This window comes from Thermobia domestica, chromosome 11 (assembly GCF_964235325.1).
Source record: "Thermobia domestica chromosome 11, izTheDome1.hap1.1, whole genome shotgun sequence".
NCBI lineage: Eukaryota > Metazoa > Arthropoda > Insecta > Zygentoma > Lepismatidae > Thermobia > Thermobia domestica.
Genome location: NC_137464.1, coordinates 212,771,603 through 212,795,253, shown reverse-complemented (window position 1 = coordinate 212,795,253; position 23,651 = coordinate 212,771,603). Strand labels below are relative to the sequence as shown.

General features: G+C 33.7%; 1 long non-coding RNA gene across 1 annotated transcript in view; it reads right to left on the bottom strand.

Annotated features, from left to right (window-relative positions):
* The window catches only part of LOC145664714 (uncharacterized), a 143,448-nt gene that overhangs the window by 61,154 nt on the left and 58,643 nt on the right, over window positions 1-23,651 (bottom strand). Inside the window, exon 2 of the long non-coding RNA XR_014127511.1 lies at window positions 21,376-21,412. This is a non-coding gene — a long non-coding RNA (uncharacterized LOC145664714). The remainder of the gene's footprint in view (window positions 1-21,375; window positions 21,413-23,651) is intronic.

The window sequence follows — 23,651 nt, the reverse complement described above, 5'->3', positions numbered from 1 at the left end:
TAGTGAAGTATTTAAAGAAACTAACGCAAAAAAGTGCTACAAAATAAATAAATAAATATTTACACACAACTTACATCCGGCATTTCAAAAGAACATACCACGTTCTTCTCTCAAGACAAGAAATTGTTACTTTTGTCACTTGAAAAAGCACTTCATGTTAAGTTGATCGCATTTATGTACACCAGTTTGATAATTTATTTAATTTGCATTTGCTTTTTTCATTTCATTTATTTTTTCTCTATCTCGTAGTTGTTTATTTCTTACAAGACACTTGATAGGCAGGAATCGAGCAGTAACGCAAGCTGAAGCCAATTTGTATGTATTTAAGATACCGTAGCAAGCTTCAGATAATGAAACTAAACCAACATATAGGAAGCTTCTTGTCGCGTTGTTGATGTGATGACATTTCTATAAATTTTATGGTGAAATTAACATTATAGTTCAGGTAAAATTTCGGCATTTTTCATATTAAATTTCTATACATTTTACGGCAAAAGGTCGAGAATCCTGGTAAAATTTGTAACTTACTAACTCTATGGTCTATGGAACCCGGAGATCCAATGCCGCGTTCACAATAGCTCTCCACTGACTTCTATCATTAGCCAACTGGATCCAGTTTCTACTTTGTATTCCTATTTCTGCGAGATTCATCTATTGTCCTCCCATCTGCACCTATGTCTTCCTAATGGACGTTTTCCGATTGGATTTCCAGTTAAAACTTTGAAAGCGTTCCTACTTTCTTCTATTCTGGCTACATGACCTGCCTACCTGAACCTCCTAGACTTGACGACTCTAACAATGTTTAGTAAATCGTATAAATTATGCAGTTCCTTGTTATGAAGTTTCCGCCATTCCCCATTCCCCGTCCTCTTCGGTTCCGAATATTCGTCTCAGGATTTTATTCTAAAATACTTTCAGTCTACATTCTTCACTCAAAGTAAGCGATCATGTTTCGTAACCATACAGTACAACAGGCATGATTGTCGTTTTATATATTTTAAGCTTCAAATTCCTCAACAGAATTCGGGACGACAAAAGATTTTAAACTGAATAATAACACGAATTTCCTGCTTTCTGTCGACATTTAATTTCTTCGTGAATATAATTTTGGTCTGTTAATATTGATCCTAGATATTTAATTCATAGACTAGGTAGATATAGGTCCTAGATAATTTCTAAATTTTTAAATAAATTTATGTAACTTTTATGGTAAAATATTAATAATTTAGGTGAAAATTTCGGAAATTTTCCGATTAAATTTCTGTAAATTTTACGGTGAAACATTGATAGTTTAAGTGAAATTTCTATATTTCTTTATTGCATTTCTGCACATTTTACAATAAATTATTGATAGTTCACGTAAATATTCCATAACTTTTCAATTAAATTTTGATTCATCAGTTTATATGTAAATAATGGAAAAGCTAACGACCATTTCAAAATATGGTACTGATAACGATTTAGTACTGCCAAAGGTTTATGAAATGAACTACTCAGCGCCTATAGGGTATTGCTAATTCCGACTAAATTCGAGTACCAGATAAAATCGAGCAGAAGTTATGCAAGCGTACAAATAAACAACAGTAAAAAATTAAAAAAAAATAGGATTCAAACCCGTATCGTCTCTGGCAGAGAATAACTACTGGACTGGCTGCTCCGAATCCTTGAAGAAATTTCAAAGAAACATGGTGAAACTTTTTTAAAGTGCGTTGAGTTGAGAATATTATCGAGCAAATGGTGGATATTTTGAATCAAATAATATCTCTATTATATAAAGTCTACTATATAAAGCCCTGACTGACTGATCAACTCCCAGGCCAAACCGCTGAAGTTAGAAACTTGAAATTTGGACATAGTATTTGTGACGTAAAGTACCACTAAGTTAGGATTTTTGTGAATTCGGCGGGGAAGGGGGACACAGAGCCGGTAATTATTATAGTGAAACTTCATATTTCCGAAACTCTGAAGGGTAGGAACATAAAATTTGATAAATAAACTTCCCATTTAAAATAATTAGAAATGTATTTCTCCGTTTTTTGATATTTCCCCTAGAAGGGAAGAAAAAGGTAAGGATTGCAATTGTTATAATAGACGTCCTTATTTCGAAATGCTTTATGGTTAGATACATGAAATTTGGTATTTAGACTTTTCATTTAAAATATCTAAAGAAGTGTTTCAGTGCTTTTGATATTTTCTCTACAAGGGAAGAAAAAAGTGGAAGTTGCAATTGTTACAATATGATGGCCATATTTAAAATGCCTTTAAGAGTAGATACATAGGGATATGAAACTTGGTATATAAACTTAAGGCTGAAATATGAGGTAAGAGGCTGCAGGTCGAGCGAGCGCGGGTGTCTGGGGTTCTGCATGCTAAAGAAAAACACCTTGAGCTTATGCAACCCGTTACACATCGGTATCAGCTCGTTGTAAAAGATAAATTCAAGGCTTTTGGTTTTCTTTGGACTGCTGGTTTGCAACTAGTTTACAGCATTGGTATTCTTATACAAAGTAATAATGTATTTTTATATAAATAAAAAATGAAAATGTGCATATAAAAGATAAAAATGGCATCTCCTCGAAGCAAACGTATTCATTTGCTCATTGGTTGTAGCAAGTTTAGTGTGTTTTATCTATATATTAGAGTTTCAACTTTGGTGTCGCTTTAACAGTAATGTGAAACCAAAGAAGATGAGCCCACTAAGGCTGAGAGGTAATATTGTGCAGTTCGCGCTAACGAAAGCTAAATTTGGAGTATGTTTAAAGAAGTCGTTTGATTCGTTCGTGTACAGAATGTCAATATTAATTTGAGCACAGATATCGTATAGTAGACTGTATAGTTAGTTTTACTAACCTCAAAGAATAAAATCCTCCTGGCTATTCTGGTGCCTGGAGTTTATACCTTTAGTGTATGAGGTCCCAAGTTTAAGACCCGGTGGAAGAGCATCGAATGAGATGCAGTGGTTGATTTAGGATTTAGATTTCTGGGCATTTAGCCCTTCACGATTTGAGGGATGACGTCTCTCGGCGAGCACACTATCCGGGGAAGGGGAAGGAAGAAAGGATTGGGGAAGGAAGGAAGCGGCCTGGGACCTATAAGTTAGGTACCATCCAGGCATTTGCCTGGTGTAAATGAGGAAAACCCAGGAAAACTTCATTCAGGGTGTTACACTTTTTCGACCGAGTGACCCTACCGGGAATCGAACCCGGGAATCGTACCGAAGGCGAGAGCGTTAGCGACTACGCTACGCGGGGCCACTGCAGTGTTTGAGATCCCACATTAAAATCTAGATTTCATTCTATTTAAATTTGTTGCTGACAACAGACGTAAATATGAACCAACTGAATCAATTCAAACAGTGTAATTTTAGCAGAGTATAAACTATTTTATGTTTAACAAAATGAATGAAATGTTTTTATTTAAAGATATAACATTTGTTTACGAAAAGAGCTTCCGATTATTTTAGGAAAAATGTCATACATATTTTAAGAAGAAAGTTATCTTATGATTTATAAGTTACCGACATATAAAATAATAATTTTCTTCACTGACTTTTAAAATATATTTGAAAAGTAAGAACATATGTATACTACAATACTTTTTTTTAGTCTATTAGAACCTAAGTGCTAGTTGTATACTGTCTAAGCATTGCTATTAAATTACAGGCCAGCGTAACCCGTTAAATATAGGTAATTTAAAAATTACAATGATTGATACTGTAGTTACGATCAATCATTTACCTTAGCATCAACTCAACTATATTTCATTTTTTTTACCTTGCCTTGTAATTAGCAACGATGCCGTGCCAAAATATTTGCCAAATTTACTAATTGGAATATGACTGAAAAATCTTACAGTTAACACTACTCCGTAGATGTTACAAGTATTTATAAATGAGTTAGAAATATGTGTATTTTATTACAAGTTTTAATGTATTTATTTTACAACTAAGGGCTAAATGGATATGTCTGCATTTCAGTTTCAAACGAGGATTTAAAGAATCATAGAAAGAACAATGGAAACACAGGAAGGAACTTCCTGTAATGCCAGGATCGGTAAGATATTATTAAAATTATTGCAAGAGAATCTTATGTTGATGAAACGAGTTTGTAATGAATATTTCCGTGTACAAGCTGTATATATAGGCCCACACACCCAACAAAGTAGTAAAGAAAGAAACTCATAGATCACTTTGAAATACGTAGGAGCTTGATTTGAAAGACATAATAAATTGGAGTACCAGTAGGCAGTGTACATGGATAGGCTGACAAGGTGAGTAACCTGGGATAAGTACATCCACACTCATTAACATACAATTAATACATTTTAACATCCGGACTTATGCTACGCTGTACATCTCTTGCCTGAAGTTTCTCGATAGGAGAACATCGTTGCATTTCATGATCTGATACAAGTGATACAATATATTCAACTAGGAGACAGAGACCAGTCGATTGGAGAGAGGAGGTGGGGGCTTGTATTTTCAAAGAACAAAAAAAAAAATATTTATACAAATGATTATGAAAATGTGATATTGGACCACCTTTTACCACAAAAATAGATTTCCTTAAATACCGATCGTAGTCGTATGTAATCAAATTCATGAGGTAGACTTTATTTGCCTCAAGTGGGTATTTTAGATTGAGTATCAGTGATGACGAAACAACACACGATTTGACATTCAATAGTCCTATGTCTGGAAGCACAATAATAGATTGGTGGTAAAGCGATTTGGGTTCGACTCCAGGTTATGTAAACTGTTATTAGCATCATATCTGTATATTTTCTTGTAATTGTTCCATTGCCTCTCTCTTTTTTTTCCATCCTACTAATTCTTTTACTACTACTCGCCTATTAACCACACGTAACTTTTAGCGTAAAGGACAAATTTTGTTTCACTTGAGTAATTTTAAATCACAGAGCTATAAATTCAGATAACATCTTTAGTATGAACAATTTTTGTAATTTTCCACTTTTTGCATCGAATTGTCCACACTTTCTTTTATCTTCATTCGTGATGCTTTTAGTTTAAGAATAATCTCCAACACTTGTGGTCTGAAATGAAGTTATGACATAATAAACGTGCTAGGTATGTCATAAAACTATTAACCGTTAAATATTAGTAATTATGTGTTTGGATTTTGTTGTGTGAACTTAATAGGGCAATCTAAACCACATAAACTTCCAGTGGAGTCGAACTTGCGTTTTCTCACCAGAAACGACTTTAACATTTTATTCACGTGGTTTTACAGCTTTATCGTTAAAGAGAAGCTATATTAAAAAAAAAAAACTATCTGACAATTTCATATCTACAGGTAATGGTACCATCTTGGTAATGTTGTTGGAAGCTGAAACTGGAAATTGATCTTACAAGTCTTATATTTTTTTAAAAAAATTAATGCAAAGTATAAAGAATTACCTCTTGTGTCAATGGTAAAAGTTCCTACACTTGAATATTTTTGTCAAGTTGTACTTTTTGTACTAGATTGAGGACGCTGAAACCAGTTAAACATAACCGTCCATGGGGTCACGAAAAAATTACTTCAAACTTCAATCTGGGGATATTTATATTCATTTATATCCTAACTTCGAGGCAATTTTACTCGAGACTCCATGGACGGATATATTAAACGAAATAATTTCATTGGATTCAGTGTCCTCAAATTAATACAAAAAGCGCAATTAGAATTTTATCCAAGTATGGGCTTTTTTAAACCATTGGTATGAGCAGTAGTTCTTTAAATTGTGGTTTGGGTGTTACAATTCCCAGTGTATAGTTAGTTGCAGGTTTAATACACAAATAAATGTTCTTCGTTTCTTATTAGTATACATTTAAAAAAAAGCATGTGCTTATCAAATTTATGGCAGGCAACAGCTCCCTGCCTCCCCAAATGACGCCCTGACTTATACAGTCCCTTAAGAAGTACATTACACAAAATTACAATGACTTCTAAAACATGTAAAAATCTCATGCTATTTTTATTTAATGGAACGTTGAGACATATAGCTCCACTTGCTTCTGAGGAATTGACCAATACATGTTAATTTGCTCTGTTGATGTACTACAGTAGAATTATTTCTTTCTTTAGCGAAAGAGTTAATAGTGTTTTTAGTTTATTTTAACAACGGTTTCTGAACCATTACAGCAAAATTTATGAGAAGAATTACTGTCTTGAGTACGGTTCTATTGTTTTGATGACATTTTTAACAATAAACATCTGGTTGCATCCATAAGCATGCGGAATTGCTGATTCTCATTGCATGGTAGTAAAACATTATTGCGGCTAAGTCGTAAAACTACCTACAAATGGAGTCCCAAGAATGCATAGAACTAACATTCCATATAGACTGCTCACTAACTAGCATAGCAGCAAGAGGTCTCTGGTGTTTGCTATCAAGATCATTCTTCTTCTTGATAAACAGGCTCCACCAGGAAACAGCACGAGCGACCTCTGTTGCTCATATTTAAAGCTGGGAGGAAGAAAACAAGTTAGTGAAACCGTCTTTGTTCTTTTATTTTTATTTTTTTAATTTTTGCTTTTTGTAGCCAGAGGACTTCAGCGAGAGGAATTGATGATGACTTGAATATTAATCAGAAGAGAAGTGCTATAGTTCCGGAGTCAGTTGAGGACATAATGAGCATTCAACACATAACATCAGGCACAGTTAAAAAATAATTTGCATTACTTTTGCTTTAAATTTGCATTAATGAACTTGAAATATTGCAAGAAGTCAATAAAGATGAACTTGTAAAGAAGGATATTTTTTTTACTTCCAAATTTGTATTATCTTTTTTCTGAGGGGGAGGAGGGTAAAGAGAACATGAGGAACAATCAATCATTGAAGTTTTTTCTTTTTCTTTTTTTTGTAATTTCACTTTCAGGCATAATGGCAAAATATATCCGTTACTAGCTGAACCTGCGCTCTCTACACAGCGCATCATTCACATATGAGCATGGATCTCCTTGTCATCCCTCACAACATCTGTACATCTCCCTTTACAGACATAAGTGAAGAACGTTTTGATAAAAGTCGGCAAGGGGTATCATAAAGGGGAGTTTTTAAAATTATTTTTTCAATAATTCGCACCATTTGCAAGATTTGAGACTACTTCCGCCTGGAGTTTCTAATTCATGCATGATCAGTGTTTTCTTTTTTCTTGCATGCAATATGTAATAAGCAAATACACTACACACACAATTAATTATAATGTCAGTGATGTATGGTGTCCAAGGGCAAAACACTCATAACAATAAAGATTCATCTTAGACTGGAGAAATGGTTATCGTTTTTCATTATCATTTGGCCATGCAACAAACGCCTGAGAGATATACTAACCCCCATATACAAATGTGTGGTGTTGGAATGTACAACTCGTAGGGTATGATGCTTTACTTTTTAAAATTTCAATACTTCCAGTGTACTCTTAAAAAATGTAATAAAGAAATACAGACTTTGCTTTGGAAAGAGATATGAGCGCGAAATACTCTTCGATATAAGGCAATGTAGAATTTCTCATTTTCCCCCAAATTCAGTGTTGGGGCAATTGGCCCCTAAAGCTCCAAATCACGCAATTGGATTCAAACTCCTGACCTTCCAATTACGTACCAAGAACACGTACCACTAGCCTATGCGTTGGCTGGTTGATTTGAAGGTTTTCTTTCCTTCTTTCCAGAACCGGTTGATTTGTAGATCTACAGCTTCACGTGGATTAACCGAGAATTGAACCTAGGTCATCCTGAATGAATGTATATATATATACTAGCCACACTATATAGTCACATAGAGCTCTGAATTCTGAAAACTGAAGATGCATTTCAGTACTGCTCTGTACATGTGTTTGAAACACTCTACCTTGGCATCAGGCACGTAGTCAGGATTTCGTGAAGGGGGAGGTCCGCGACATGAAATACTGTGGTCATCACACCAGGGGCTTGATCATTCTAAACTATTTTCTGGAACATATATTGGTTCTTTTAGCCAGGATTTCGTAACAGGAAGGGGGAGGATATGAAATTCTGAAGGTCCAGGAGATCGATCAATCTAAACTACTTTATTATCAACATGTATTGGTTTGTTAGGAAAATAAAATGAGGAAATGTTGGTAAGTATTTTAATAACAAAATATGAAGAAATCTCGAGTAAAATAAAAAAAAAGTATTGAAAAAGATTTTACAATACATACGTCCTTCCTCTGTTTATTCAAATATAACAATTTTCCTTTCATTATGACTTCAACTATTATAAAAAGTACATACTCAACAATGTCTTATAAACTATTTTACAATATCTGCATTCCTTTCTCTGTTGAATTAAATTCTAACAGAATTTCTTTCCACATAATTTTTTGTTTTTATTATTCCGTCAACTACTGTCGGTTCCAAATGACAGGTTATTAAAGGAGCAGTAGAAATTTGTTCTTGAAATAACATGTTTGATACTGCAAGGATGCAATGACGAAAAATTATGATTAAAAAAATGGCCACACTGTTACACAACGGCACTATGCTTTTGGAAGCTTAAAATCTCCCTGACTAGTATCAGAATCAGAGAATTCCGTAACTTTTCTTGAAATTTCAAATTCCTTGACTCTTCCACGATATCTCGCTTACCTCGCCACCATGTATTGCAAGTAATACAAATCTCCTCCTAAGAAAGAGTAACCAAAAGCTTCCTGTAGTTTTTTTTTAACGCTGATCCTTCTTTTTCTCATTTCATTTTGTTTCATCCTTCCTTATTTTTTTATTTCTGGTTTCGAAGGAGGGGGTCCGGACCCCTTGGACCCCCCCCCCCTTTGGCTATGTGCCTGTTGGCATGTATAATGAATACAGTAAGCTTGGAATATTGTATTGCGTCGGATTGTGACTAATTTTGCAATAATATATCCTACTTATCTAGTTTTAACCTTTGAATCTGTCTTTTGTTGTCTGTTAACTAGCACTAGGTACTTCTTTTTATTTTAGAAAAATATGTTTCATTGATGTCTTTTTTAATTTGTATTTCCGGACAGGGAGTCAGATGACCTTGTGGAATGTCTGTAGTGTCTGTCAATTGTTTGGAATTTCCTCTTTGGATTACTTTTCGCTCTGCAAAACCTGTTTCATTTTATCTGCATTTAGTTGGAAACATTTTCGTTGTGCTGAATGTAATGGCTTTAGTGATTTAGTATTGTATGTACACCTTATGTTGGACATACAATAACAGCTTCATGAAGCATGCGACGCGCGTATTGAAATAACGGTAACAAAATTTTGTAGTATAATGTATCCTTGTTATTTACAAAGCTAGTCGTATGTTCAGACATACATTCCAATCATTCGTGCATATATTTGGAATCGTTTGTATCTCAGCGATACTTATATAACCAGGTAGAGAACAAAATAAGTATTCTGACATTTTTATAGGAATATAGTATTGATACTTGGAGCTTGGATAAGGATTACTGATCGACTTAAGTTACTTTATTCTCTAAGTATTGCTTTTGATAAATAATCGCAGTAGATTTTAGGTTTTTAACTATGAGTAAGTTCCGCATAACACAGAATTTTAGTGACAAAATAGAGCCCTTTCAGTAGATTAAGATACACTTTCCGAGACAGGATGTCACTTTCACGACACTTTTTAGAGACGAAACAGCCTCATTTTTTATTTTATTTTATTTTATTTTATTTATTTATTTATTTATTTATTTATTTATTTATTTTGGCTTGTAGGTAACCCTAAGTACCATTTGATCCTCATGTAGCTAAAACAGTAAGAAATAACTAGAATCAGGGATATGCCGGGTATAGGTCCTGTGGGTTCGGACTCCCCTGTAAGCTCCGACTTTCCTGTAAATCTAGTCTAATTTTAAAGGTAATTTTACAAATTTTAATATGACTTATCGTCATATTGAATTTGAACCTCCACAAAAAAGCTTTGGACCTCTCCCGAAATAAATTTCTACGACAAATTATGTCTGACCAGACTTTCTCTCTCTCTCTCTCTCTCTCTCTCTCTCTCTCTCTCTCTAGGGGGGCGCGGTGGCTCAGTGGTAGAGCGTTCACCTCTGGTGCTTGGGGTCCTGGGTTCGATCCCAGCCCCCGCCAAGTGAACTTTGTGGTGGACAAACACCGTGCTCGTGGGTTTTCTCGGGGTTCTCCCGTTTCCTCCCACTTTCTTCATTCCACCATTTCACTCATCTCTCATAATCACCGTCTTCTTTAGCCTAACCGGCATAACCGTGGGACGTAAAACTGAAAGATTTCATTTCATTTTTTCTCTCTCTCTATATATATATATATCATTTTCTCCTTTATTTCTCTACTAAAAATGGAAGTGTTAAAATAACTTAACATTAATATAACTATCAGGAAAAATGACGAACAATCATTGTTTATCATCAAGGCCCGGATCTTGTTGAAAAGTCAACTTTTTACTGTTACGCATAGGACAAGACAAGTTGAAATATAAACGCTGTTCATCAACTCTAGGTTCTAAAAATATGTCTTTTTAGGGTCAACATTTGGTCACCTTTTGACGTTTTGAAGTTTCAGGTCATTTTTTAATATTTTAAGGTAACTTTTAGGTCACTTACGGTCTTTTTATTCTTTTTCTTCTGCATAAAGAAATCTTAAACTGAACACTTTTACGGATTTGAAAAACACGAAGTTAAATGATTTCTTTTCCTGCTTCCTGACTTTTGGGGTGGAAAAACTGCTTTCCTAACAAGCTAATGAACACTAAACTGTAGCTGGTTGACGAGGGGTGGGGGTTGGTAGGTGGTCAAATAGATGTTTTCGGGTTGTTGACCACAAAGGATATGATCAGGCGAATAACTAAAAATAAATTAGAAGGCGTTCAAAGATTTTAAACTTCTTTTTATCTATTATTCTCGTGTATACAGTCTACACTTGCGAACTTTTATTCTTTAAGTGTACTTCCTAGTTTCAACTCGGGAGTGAATTGACACTTTCAGTACGTACAATACCGTACAATGGACTGATAATTGAACACAACATTTGATCAATGGGCTGCAACTAACTGAAACAAAACTTTTGAAAATGACTGAGAAATGATAGTTAAAATCCAATAGATATTTTTTAAAAAAAATCTATGTTCAACGAAGTAAACGTTTTAAAATACGCAAGTTTTGCGGTCAATTTTTGTGAATTTAGGGTCATTTTAGTGTCATTTTATAGGTGACTTTTTAGAAAAGTTTAGGTCAACAAGATCCGGGCCCTGTTTATCATGTTAGGATTGCTCTACGCCTTGCATTACATTTCATTATAATTTAAGAATGACATGTTGCCGGCAAATTTGACAGTAGCATTTTGTAATTTTACTAGTACTCACTGTATATTTTGGGATGTCGGTAGCACAACCGTTTAGATAACTTCTTTCTTCAAATATCTACAAGTTAACAGTAATTTTACTGTGTCTGTAATTGCAGTAATAATCATAATAAAAGTAATAAAATAGAACCGGAATCATTGATTTGGATCTAATGCATACTGACTATTCTGTCCAGAACATGTCCAGCTGGTCATGTGGTATGAAAGTATTACCCAATAAAAAATAGATTACATCGTTCGTACACGATCTATTTTAATTAACCACAGAAGGAGAATCGTTTTATTTGCGTCTAAATTAGTGAAAGGGATATTTCCCAAGGTCGGTCGTCGAGGTTGTTGACTCCGAATCTATCTATACTGGTTTCTGACATCAACTCCAGTCATCGCTCAGGTGTTTTGCGGTGCGGTTGATTCTCAGAGGGAAAAGGAAAAAGGAAGGAGTGAGTGAAGATGAGCTGGCCACTGGTTCTCTTGTACTCCCTACCTTGTCCTTCTCCCACCATTGCCTGTCTGATCTTTGACCTTCAGTTCCACTCTGTAACTCATTGATGCACGCAAAGGTTGCAAAATTTGGGAATTTTTTCAAGCATTCTTCTGGAGTCGAAAAGCAGAGAGAGAGGTACAATAAACCTGTCTCACTTGACCATTTTCTGTTTTTTTAAAAGGAAAGAGGTCTCTCTCATAGAACTCGGGAACCCGGTCTCTGGCTCAGTCGAGCTCAATCTCAATAATTAAACGGTAAAGGATGAGCTCAAGCTCAATAATTGAGCAAAAAATATAATCTCCAGTTAAATAATTGAGCGGAAAAGTGTGAGCTCGAACTCAATATTTCAGCAGAAAAGTATGAGCTCAAGCTCAATAATTGAGCGTGAAAAAATGTGAGCTCGAGCTCAATAATTGAGCGGCAAAAGTATGAGCTCGAGCTCAACAATTGAAAGGGAAAAAATGTGTGCATGATCTCAATAATTAAGCAGGAAAATGTATGTTCGAGCTCAATAATTGAGCGGGAAAAATGTGAGATCGATCTCAGTAATTGAGAGGGAAAAGTATGACCTCGAGCTCAATAATCAAGAGGGAAAAAGTGTGAGCACGATCTCAATAATTAAGGAGGAAAATGTGTGCTTGAGCTCAATAATTGAGCGGGAAAAATGTGAGATCGATCTCAGTAATTGAGAGGGAAAAGTATGACCTCGAGCTCAATAATCAAGAGGGAAAAAGTGTGAGCACGATCTCAATAATTAAGGAGGAAAATGTGTGCTTGAGCTCAATAATTGAGCGGGAAAAATGTGAGATCGATCTCAGTAATTGAGAGGGAAAAGTATGACCTCGAGCTCAATAATCAAGCGGGGAAAAGTGTGAGCACGATCTCAATAATTGAGCAGGAAAATGTATGCTCGACCTCAATAATTGAGCGGGAAAAAGTGAGATCGATCTCAGTAATTGAGAGGGAAAAGTATGACCTCGAGCTCAATAATCAAGAGGGAAAAAGTGTGAGCACGATCTCAATAATTGAGGAGGAAAATGTGTGCTCGAGCTCAATAATTGAGCGGGGAAAATGTGAGATCGATCTCGTAATTGAGCGCGAAAAGTATGACCTTGAGCTTAATAATCAAGCGGGAAAAAGTGTGAGCACAAACTTTATTCTGTATAAGTTGTTAGCGAGTTAACTTAAAGCTCAAGTCTTACTAAGCTTGATTCCCAATATGATTACCAGCGTATTGAGCGCAACCACGAGGTATCACTGTTCGCCCGGAATAGAGTTCACTATCCTCTAATGTAGTGTTTCACAAACTGTTTTATGCAGACCACAAGACATTCTCGAGATACGCCATTGTGGTCCTCTTAAATTGAATATTAGACCCAAACAATGTTACCCACGAGATGAAACGGGAATAAAGGTTTCCTGTGTCATCTCGTAAGTTTTGTAAAAAAAATTCGTCTCGTCTCGATTGTCAAAGAATTCTATCGTCTCGTCACATTTCTCGGGACGATTTTCTAGTCTCGTCTCAAAATTCTTCCTGTCTGGTTTTGTAAAGTTTTGCACTAAATTTATTCTTTGATTTTTTAAATTTTTAATTGGATGTTATCAGAATCCTCCTGCGTTACGAAATGTTCACGAATGTGTGATATAACATTTAAACCACATTCATTATTGGAATATATTATGCACGTGCGCAGGAAATTTATTTCGAGGGGGAATCCGAATTCAATACGAGGATACATTATTATAAAATTTGTAAAATTGCCTCTAAAATTAGACAAAATTTACAGAAAAGTCGAGATTTTTTGGGAGAAGATCTGATCTGCAGATCCAACCCCCTGCGTACTATCTGGAGGATATTATGTAATGACTTGCGTCTCTTTAAACACTAATACGTAAATGCTCTTCCTTCTTCGTATAAACACTTTATCAGTTTATAGTTTTTATACGATGAATCATATAAGACTAAAACAGTGTTTGAGATCTAAAGCTTGGTTCAATTAGTCTCGCCCACGAGACTCGGGAAATTCCTAATCTCATCTCGAAAACGAGACATGAATTGTCATATTTGTCCTCTGGTCTCGAAGTTGAAAAGATACTTCTTATCTCATTCTAGAGACATTTCTAGTTTTTTCGGCAACAGCATTCAAAAGACAGAGAAAATAAAATAGAAGTGAATTGCATGTGAAGCGTTGGTTGACAAATAACTCATTTTTTTAAAAAAGGAGATTAAGTCATTTCCGTGAGCTTGAAACCATAACCTGCTGGGTGGCAAAGTTGTGTATCTCAGAGTTAAAAGACCAGGCCATAGGCCAAAAGATGGCAGCACAAAGAACCGATTTTTTCCGCCTTTTCTATATCGATTCTAATAAAAGTCTCAACGTCTCACAATGTCTCAAAACTGAAGTTGAGTTTGCCATCCAACGCCTCATATCACAGTGTAGAGCAAAAACGGTAATACATAGTGGGAAGCTATTTTATGCTATAAATTAAGCGTCGTAAGAATATATTCCATCTTCATTCTAATATCTCCATTAAATCCGGAAGTGATAGAAATCTACTAAAATTTCCGGTTCCATTATCATTTGTGAAAATACCAGGCTATGCAAACCAAATTCTTCTCGTGGTGTACACGTGACACTGCTACTTTTTATATCTTTATTCAAATTCGTATTCTTTCTATATTCATTTTGTTGTTTTTAATTGACGTTAGCATTTCATGTCTTCACTGATAATACTACTTAGGTACTAAAAGCTAATACTCTATTTTACTTCCTTCTCTCCGCTTTGCTCTAAAATATATATATATATATATATATATATATATATATATATATATATATCATGAGTGGCCAACCGAAGGCACGCGTGCGCTATAGTGGAACTGTTACACGGACACTTCCCAATAGTCATTTACAAAATTATCAACAGGAGGGAACTAAGGAAAGTAAACTTAAAAGATATTATTTTTCAACTTCTTAAGTGGTATTCGGATTGAGTGGCAATCAAAACTCACACACACACAAAAAAGTGGCACGTGCTGTACTGCAGGTTGGCCATCCCTGATTTTAATTATACCCATGTAAAAAAAAGGAAAAAAGAAAAGAAAAACAAGAAAAGTAAGAAAGGAAAATAAACACTTGAACACCTACTTCTCTGTCACAAGTTATGAGTAGGTAGTACTGATATAAACAGAAGCGTACTACCTACATGCGCGCATAGAGAGCGTTCTTAAAGGAAAGTAGTGGGTGTTCATTTTATATCATCGTTACACATTCATTGGTATGTACCAGCTACTGTATGTCTTTTATGTGTGTGTGTGTGTGTAACGCCTATTTCAACACTTTAACTACATGAGAAATGGAGCTACTTTTTTTTTTTTTTTTTACGTGGCATTTAAGCAACGATTACTCATATCGAGAATCGAGTTCGGACATACCGCACCTACGTCGAGGATCCTAATAATATAAAAGTCATTCACAGAATACGTTGTTTGTTTTACATTTCTTAAAATAACTGTAAAACAACATGTAAGATTAAAAAATGGAGAACATAGTGCCTTATGAATCAAGAAATAGAGTGGAATAGTTTTGGAAGTGTTCTCGTCTGAAGAAATCGTAATTCCATACAACAGAGGAGGTACTACTACGAAATAGTTAGTAAATGTTTAGAAAATGCTATCTTCGTCTGAGAAAACATTAATCGCATACAATATACGGAGGAAGTATTACTATGAAATAGAATTACTAAATGTTTTGGAAATGTTATCTTCGTCTGAGAAAACATTAATTGCATATAACTTTCATATAGGAAGGAAGTATTACTATGAAGTAGAGTTAGTAAGTGTTTTGTAAATGTCATTTTCGTCTAAGAAAATCATGACCTCATACAATATAGGTAGTATTACTATAAGGTGGAGTTAGTAAGTGTTTTGTAAATGTCATTTTCGTCTGAGAAAACCATAATTGCGTACAATATTGGAAGTATAATTGTGAAATAGAGTTAGTAAGTGTTTTGGAAATGTCATTTTCGTCTTAGAAATCCATAACCGCATACAATATAGGAAGTAGTACTAAAAATAGAATAGTAAGAATTTTGGAAATTATTAGATTAACCCTCACAGTATCGGCTGCCCTCACCACATTATCTCATCTCTAAAAGTATGTCTGAGAAAAAATGTATGTGGCGTACTTAAAAAGGTAGGTTACATGCGTAATTCCTGTAGTTTTTGGACTTAACGTACAGCAGACGTATAACTGAAAACGCATGTTTTATAATACTTTCCGTATAAGTGTTCCATCTATACGTACTTTCCGTATGAAACAATATAGGCGGTCAGGATCTCACATACAAATGGACGTATATAACATATAGCTGACGAATGTAACATACATATATGTATGTAATATAAGGAAAACTGTTAGATGTCAGACATCGTGCGATCTAAGGGCAGTGCGTATGTAGCATATGGATAACGTATGCTCCGCACTGATTTCTTTAGTAATCAAGATGATTCCGTATAGTTGTACAATATACCGCTGTCCGGAGAATGTTTTTTTCTCAGTGTAGAGTACAGTCCGAGTAAAAGTTATTTCCACTAAATTTGAACGTAGAATTTAAATGCCTTGTTATCATTTAATGACTAACACCATATCCACGAAGAAATTAAATGTCGACTAAAAAGCAGAGAATTCGTGTTAGTATTCAGATCAAAATCTTTTGTCGTTGCGAATTTTGTCAAAAAATTTGATGCTTAAATATATATATAAAAGGATAGTTATGCCTGTCTTCCTGTATGGTTGCAAAACATAGTCGCTTACTCTGAGGGAAGAACGCAGACTGAAAGTATTTGAAAACAAGATCCTGAGACGAATATTCGGACCCGAGAGGAACGAGAATGAAGACTAGTGGAGACTTCATAATGAGGAACTACGTAATTTATACGGTTTACCGAACATTGTTAGGGGTCATCAAATCTAGAAGGCTCAAATGGGCAGGTCATGTACCCAGAATGAAAGAAAGTAAAAGTACTTTCAAGATTTTAGTTGCAAATCCAATCTGAAAACGAACATTAAGAAGACCTTGACGTAGATGGAAGAACAATATTAAGATGGATCTTGCAGAAATACAAAGTATAAACTGAATCCAGTTGACTAAGTTCAGAAGTCAATGGAGATACTTTTGTGAACGCGGCATTGAATCTCTGGGTTCCATAGGCCATTGAGTTAGTTAGTTAGTTAGTAATAATTTAATAATGGAATCTAGATTTTTCATAATTTCATAAGGAAGACTAAATAAATGAAGACACGAAAAATTCAATATGCGAACACTAAGAGTGTATTGTTAAATCGAAAAAAAAAAAAAAATCAAATGTCAATCAAAAGTATTTTCATAGGTTCAAACGAAATGATTCGGCGAGATAACCCTAAAAGTTTAAATTTTACAGCGATTTTATTGTATGTAACTAACTAACTCCTTCAGTGTGGGTGGCGAGTTAAGAGCCTACCTTAGTAAAAATAATGCAAAATTTACAATTTTTCTTTTGCTTGTTTATTCATAAGTGAAAGGAGATAATGATATGCAACTTACCACAACCATAGATAATGTTGTTCTACAACAGAAAATATGAACCTGAAGAATTTTCAATGTTGCCATCCATAGAAATTACAGTGTTGCCAGAATAACAATTTCCCTAAAATCTAAGTTAAGGCAGCGACTAGAGGAACGAATTCAACTGCATTTGATTATGTATCATATTGCTTTGGTTTCCTGTGAACAACTTTTTAAGTAATAGTTGTATTTAGTTTGTAATAAACAAAATAGTTTTAACATACAGTTATTAAAACTAAATAATAATGGTATTTAAAAAGTAGTACACAGCAAACCAAAACAACACAATACGGAACCAAGTGCAGTTGAGATCGTTCCTCTAGTCGCTGCCTTAACTTAGATTTTAGGGAAATTGTTATTCTGGCAACACTGTAATTTCTATGGATGGCAACACTGAAAATTCTTCAGGTTCATATTTTCTGTTGTAGAACAACATTATCTATGATTGTGGTAAGTTGCATATCATTATCTCCTTTCACTTATGAATAAACCAGCAAAAGAAAAATTGTAAATTTTGCATTATTTTTAGTAAGGCAGGCTCTTAACTCGTGTCTTCAAAACGCACCTGCTGTGCGGATGGCGTAGGGCCTATATATGCGCTTTCATTTTGCTTTGGCTATTTTGTATTGCGTATGGCAAATATACTTGCCCATGTATGAGTAATGTTATCCCGACAATATTTAGCGAGTGTGCGCTCAGCTGGTTTCAATTGTTGCTTAATTAAAAGAAGAAGAGGAAAAAGAAAGCAATTAAAATAGAGTTTGGGCTTCGTTAAATACAGTTTTCATTCTTTGTTTTGTTTGAGAGCAGACAGCACAGTAATGGGTTCAAAACGATATTTCAACGATGCTGACATCGAGGAAGAGTTGTTAATTTGTGATTCTGATGTAAGTGATTTTGAAACAGATTTAGAATCAACATCCAAAGTTCTCAAAAAAAAAATACGTTTTTTTACAGCGGTTCGCATCTGAAAATTACGCACTGAAGGGGCTAAACTAGGTATGTAATAATTTCGAATTTGGAGCTAAATGATCTACCTTTATTGATTATTCATAGAATTTTTCAGAGCATCAATTATTTTCATGAATAAGCACAACATGCAAATAGCTGAACTTGGTATATCGGCGAAAACATAATGACTTTGGAAAAGTGTATTCGCAGAACAAAATGCTGAAAATTCTATTTTCCATTGTTTACAATAAGAATTCGCGCGTCAAATACTTTTAATCCCGTTTTTCGATGATTATTCCTCAATAGTATGTCCGATCGGGACATGCAGCTCCATACCACACTCCGATCACGCTCTCGAATCACTACGTCAAATTTGGTTTTAAAAAAACGTTCAAGTACTTCGGAGGAGTATCCAGACAAACGAATACCTAAGTCAAGTGAAGAAGGGCTTCGCTCCAATAAATAAGTCAGTTTTATCTGGAAATTTTTAAAGCATTTCCTCATATGCTTGAGAAAATATTTACAGAAAAGAAATTTTTATTTAAAGTAAAACTTTATAAGTTATAATTTCAAATAATGTAATTATTTTCTCTGGGCCGGATTTAAGGGGTGGGTGCAAAGGTTGCACGTGCACCCTCCCCCTCCCTTCGTTGTAAATATACACTACCTAAAGTCAGAAGCTAGCAGTGAGTTTTGCAAAATCAATAGTTTAAGTCAATTTTCTGAAGGTTGAAGGAAAAGAATTTATCAAGAGCACACGCTTAGTATTTCGGAAGGAATTTCTCACTCACATCACAGATGCCTAAAGGCATTTAAAAAACTCAAATTTAATTCAAATGTACTGGTAGTTCTTGGTGTACCCTCTCCCCCCCCCCCCTCAGAGAATCCTGGATCCGGACCTGTATTTACTTAATTATGTAATTACATGGTTTTCACGGAGACTTTTTAAAAAGTAATGAATAGTTGTTTTCAGCTGAGAAGTACATGATGACTTTATAATGTCATAACAAATTTTCAGCTAAAAAAGAACATTTTCCATTTCAAAGTTTTTCCTATAGAATCGAGTCTAAGAGGTCATACTGCCTGAGGAAATATAAACCACAGGAAATTTTCAGAATACTTTTGTTTAATAATAATAATAATAATAATAATAATAATAATAATAATAATAATAATAATAATAATAATAATAATAATAATAATAAACATGTTAATAATAAATCGTGTCATTAATTTCCTTATTGTCATATTATGAATTATTTTGTAAGAAGAATAAAAAAGACACCCTGTGGTCTGGCGCTAGTATGATGTTAGATGAAATCGTGTCATTAATTTCCTTATTGTCATATTATGAATTATTTTGTAAGAAGAATAAAAAAGACACCCTGTGGTCTGGCGCTAGTATGATGTTAGATGCTCTAGCAATCTTGAAGTCAGTCCTGAGGAAACAGCATGTATGAACATGGAAAAAGTAGCTGATGATCTCATAATTCGCAGCAGCACCGTGCGCAGCAACACACTTTACATTAAGGTAGGTCATTAATTTCTCTCATTCATTCATTATCCACTATGTAGTTTTTATATTACAGCCGCAGCGCTTTCATCAAGTCGACTATCACTACTTTTGTCCCATAGTTGAATAATTGTATCAAATTATTTTGCGCAAAATGTTCTTTAGTCACAGCACAAGCCGCAACCAAAATGGCGCGGTCATACACATTAAATAATAAATTGTTAGAAAGTAAATAAATTGTAGATAATAAATATATTGATACTTGGTATGTCCGCACATTATAAAAATTGCATATGAAATAAAGTAGGTTCAAAATATAACTTGTATTAAATAAAATGTTTGTAGGAAATAGGAAATTGACACGTTCCGTCAAATTCTGGCGCCATTTTATTTCGAACTCAAGTCAGTAATTTATTGGTATATATTTATTAGAGCCAACTTTCTTTCTATGGTTTGTAAGAGTGCTGAAACTAACTTAGCGGGTAACGTCCATGTTGTTCTAAACGTGTTGCAAACATAATGATAATAGCCTCCCAGGAAAATCTGAAAATCTTACGCTTAAAGTATTTTTACAGAACTTCTTAGATCTCTGTCCAAATTTTAATATTTTTTAATGTTGTGTAATTACTGAAAAGAAGACATGGAAAATAAATGTGACTTTGAGCTTGGACAGTCCTTAAACACAAGAAAACTGTCATGTATAGTCTTCTTGAACAACCAGTAGATCACCTTCTCTTAACAACATGGTAATGTTGAATTTTATGTGTGGTTCATCAGGATGAACATTCTTTTATGTATTATTTTGTATTCTGCTTTTTGTACAAGAAAAAAAAGAAAAGCGAAATAATCGTAGAATCTTGGAAGTCAACCTTGAGGTAATAAATGCAGTGTTGATGCACCAATTATCCTGTACTTGGTGTAGAGTATGTCTTAAATGTGCTTGGAGGTACCACGCCTTCCTCTTTAACGCTTTGATCTTGTAATGATAGCCGTGAAAGAAAATCTACCTTTCAACGTTCACTTACTAATATCTATATTTGAATTTCCTTCTTACAGGAAGACTAAAAAGAAGAAAAAACTTATTACCATTTTTGCATAATACTGTGGTATACAGATATTACGATTGTGCAAAAGAAAATGATTATGAGTTGTCATATTGAATGAATAGTTTATGTATATATGCAATATACGAGTAAAATGTGTAAGATCAATACTATTCACACTTCATCTATCTCTGTTCTTTTAGTAATCGCGGTAATCTTTTCTCTTCAATCAATGGTAAAGTATTTATTTGTGCAGTACATTTTATGTTGTTGGATTAGCTTTTATGTGAGTGAACGTTTTAGGTTTTTTTTCTGTTTCATTATATTAAATGATATCAATTTTTAAACCTTACCATCACCATTTATATATTTGTATTTTCGATATCTTCATCAGCCTATTTAGCTAAAGCATTCGCATAAAAATAAAATATATAAAATTTGACTTACCAAAAGTGCTTTTGAACGGGGAAGTCCGGGGTTTAAGCTGCAATAAAGATATGAAAGTAAATTAGATTTTACCACAATTTACATTTTTATAAAAATCAGATAATTCTTTTCTATTACTTTTTCAACTAAGTTTGCTAATTATTATTATTATTATTATTATTATTATTATTATTATTATTATTATTATTATTATTATTATTATTATTATTATTATTAATAATAATAATAATAATGTTAAAGTCATGTAATCATTAAAAGTGAAGTTAAATTTCGTAAATGCTGTAATTTGAAAACATCCTGATTATCACAAAATAGCTGTAAATTTTAATATTTCAGCTTAAGTACGAGATTTATTTTTAAAAATATTTGATCCTAACTAAAGTATGCTCATGAAACTTTACTATCATATTATTTAAAAATTAGAAATGGTTAAAACAAAAATTTCTTGGATACATATAATTTTGAAGCAAACTGATTTGATCTAGTCAGCGTAGTGGCTAAACAATCTTGAATCATTGGAATTAGAACAGATACGACAAGCACTATGGGCTTATCGGAAATTATGTTTCGAGTTAGTGGATGTTATATCGTAGACTTATATATGTAATCTAGGCATATTTTGTAAATCGACGATGTTTGTCGCCTATTCACGATAAAATAGCTGAACTATTTGAAATGAATTTTTGAACACTTGATTCAAGCTGAGTTCTTCAAGGGGAGGGGAGGGGAGTTTTTCAATACTTGATTCAAGGGGAGGGGAGGTTCAAATTGCTTGCGAGAAATATAATCTCATGGGCCTGTCAAGTTAAGGAAATGAAAGTTGCTATATAAACTCAATTTAAAAAAATGGTTAGGTGTTTCAGCGTTTTCGAAAATCCACTTCTAAGAGGGCGAAGATGTTAATTTCTATAGTATTCTAATGTCTGATTTTATATTCATAAAGATTTTCCCTAACTATTTGTATAAATTAGGTGCATTTATCGGTTGGGAATATGAAAAAAGATTTCACTCTGTCTATACTTTGTTGAAGGTCCTTAGGGACGATTTGTGAGGTGTACGAAATTCCAATGACATCAAACTTCCATCAAACAAGTAATTAAAAAAATCATATATACTTTCTAATGTTTCCCACAGACCTTATTCTTTCCATACAAAACGGGCATTTTGCAAGTTCTGTATAATTGTAAGGAACTATGTATTTCGGTATAAGTGTACAGAAAACCAGCGATGCTTTTAGCAGAAGTAGGTGAAATTTATGAATGGAGCTGTATATTTTAATTGATAACAGTATAACAAAGAATATTTTGTTTTAAAAAACATTATGATAAAGACTGTATATTCAACATGTTTTTTCCAGATGATTATACGCTGATCTCGTATAATTGATCTATAGATGCGCATAGTTTACTCAAATTTTGGAAACACTATAGGATTTTAAGAAACTTTTATTTCAAAAATTTGAATTGCACATTATTTGTTTCAATTTTGGAAATCTCTTGAGTATATTCTTGGAGGATTTGTATAAAACTTTTTCAAAATTTTGAAATTCTCATTATTTAATTAAAATTTGGAAATCTTGTAAGTAAATTCTTCGCAAACTTTATATTTAGTAATGAAATGTACATTATTTACTTAAAATTTTCGATTTTTTATGACTAAATTCTTGATGTTTTAACAAAGTGTCTTCCATAAATTTGAAATGCACATAGTTTGCTTTAAAAATTTGAAATATTTTGAGTGAAATCTTGTGAGATTTTAATAAACTTTCCTTTAAAATTCGAACAAAGCATTGTACAGTAATGGATTTTATGTCTCATTATCTAATGCATAGGTATGTCTCTGATATAACATTTTATACAAGATTTTAATTGTTTATCATTGTAAATAAAAAATGAAATCTATATTAAAAACTGACTTTTTACAGTTTTAATTATGTCAAACCTATTGCTGTTTCGTAATTAAATGAATTGAACTAAGTTAATCATGTAGGGAAGACATCTTAAAGTTACAACAATGTTCAGACGCAAAGAATATACAAGTGTTATATTAAATTTTAAGATACTAAAATGATATTTGTAGGCTTTACTTGAAGTTGCACTTATAATCTGTTGGTGGAGCATATATAGTGGGATATAAGAACGCACGGCTAGCAACCGTTCATAGTGCAAAAATTTCTTCTGCGTTTACTTGGTCGCACTTTTAAAGTTTCAATGATATATATCTTTATAATAACTTTGAAAGGGAAGGTAAATTCTTCTCCGTTCATAATTATAAGA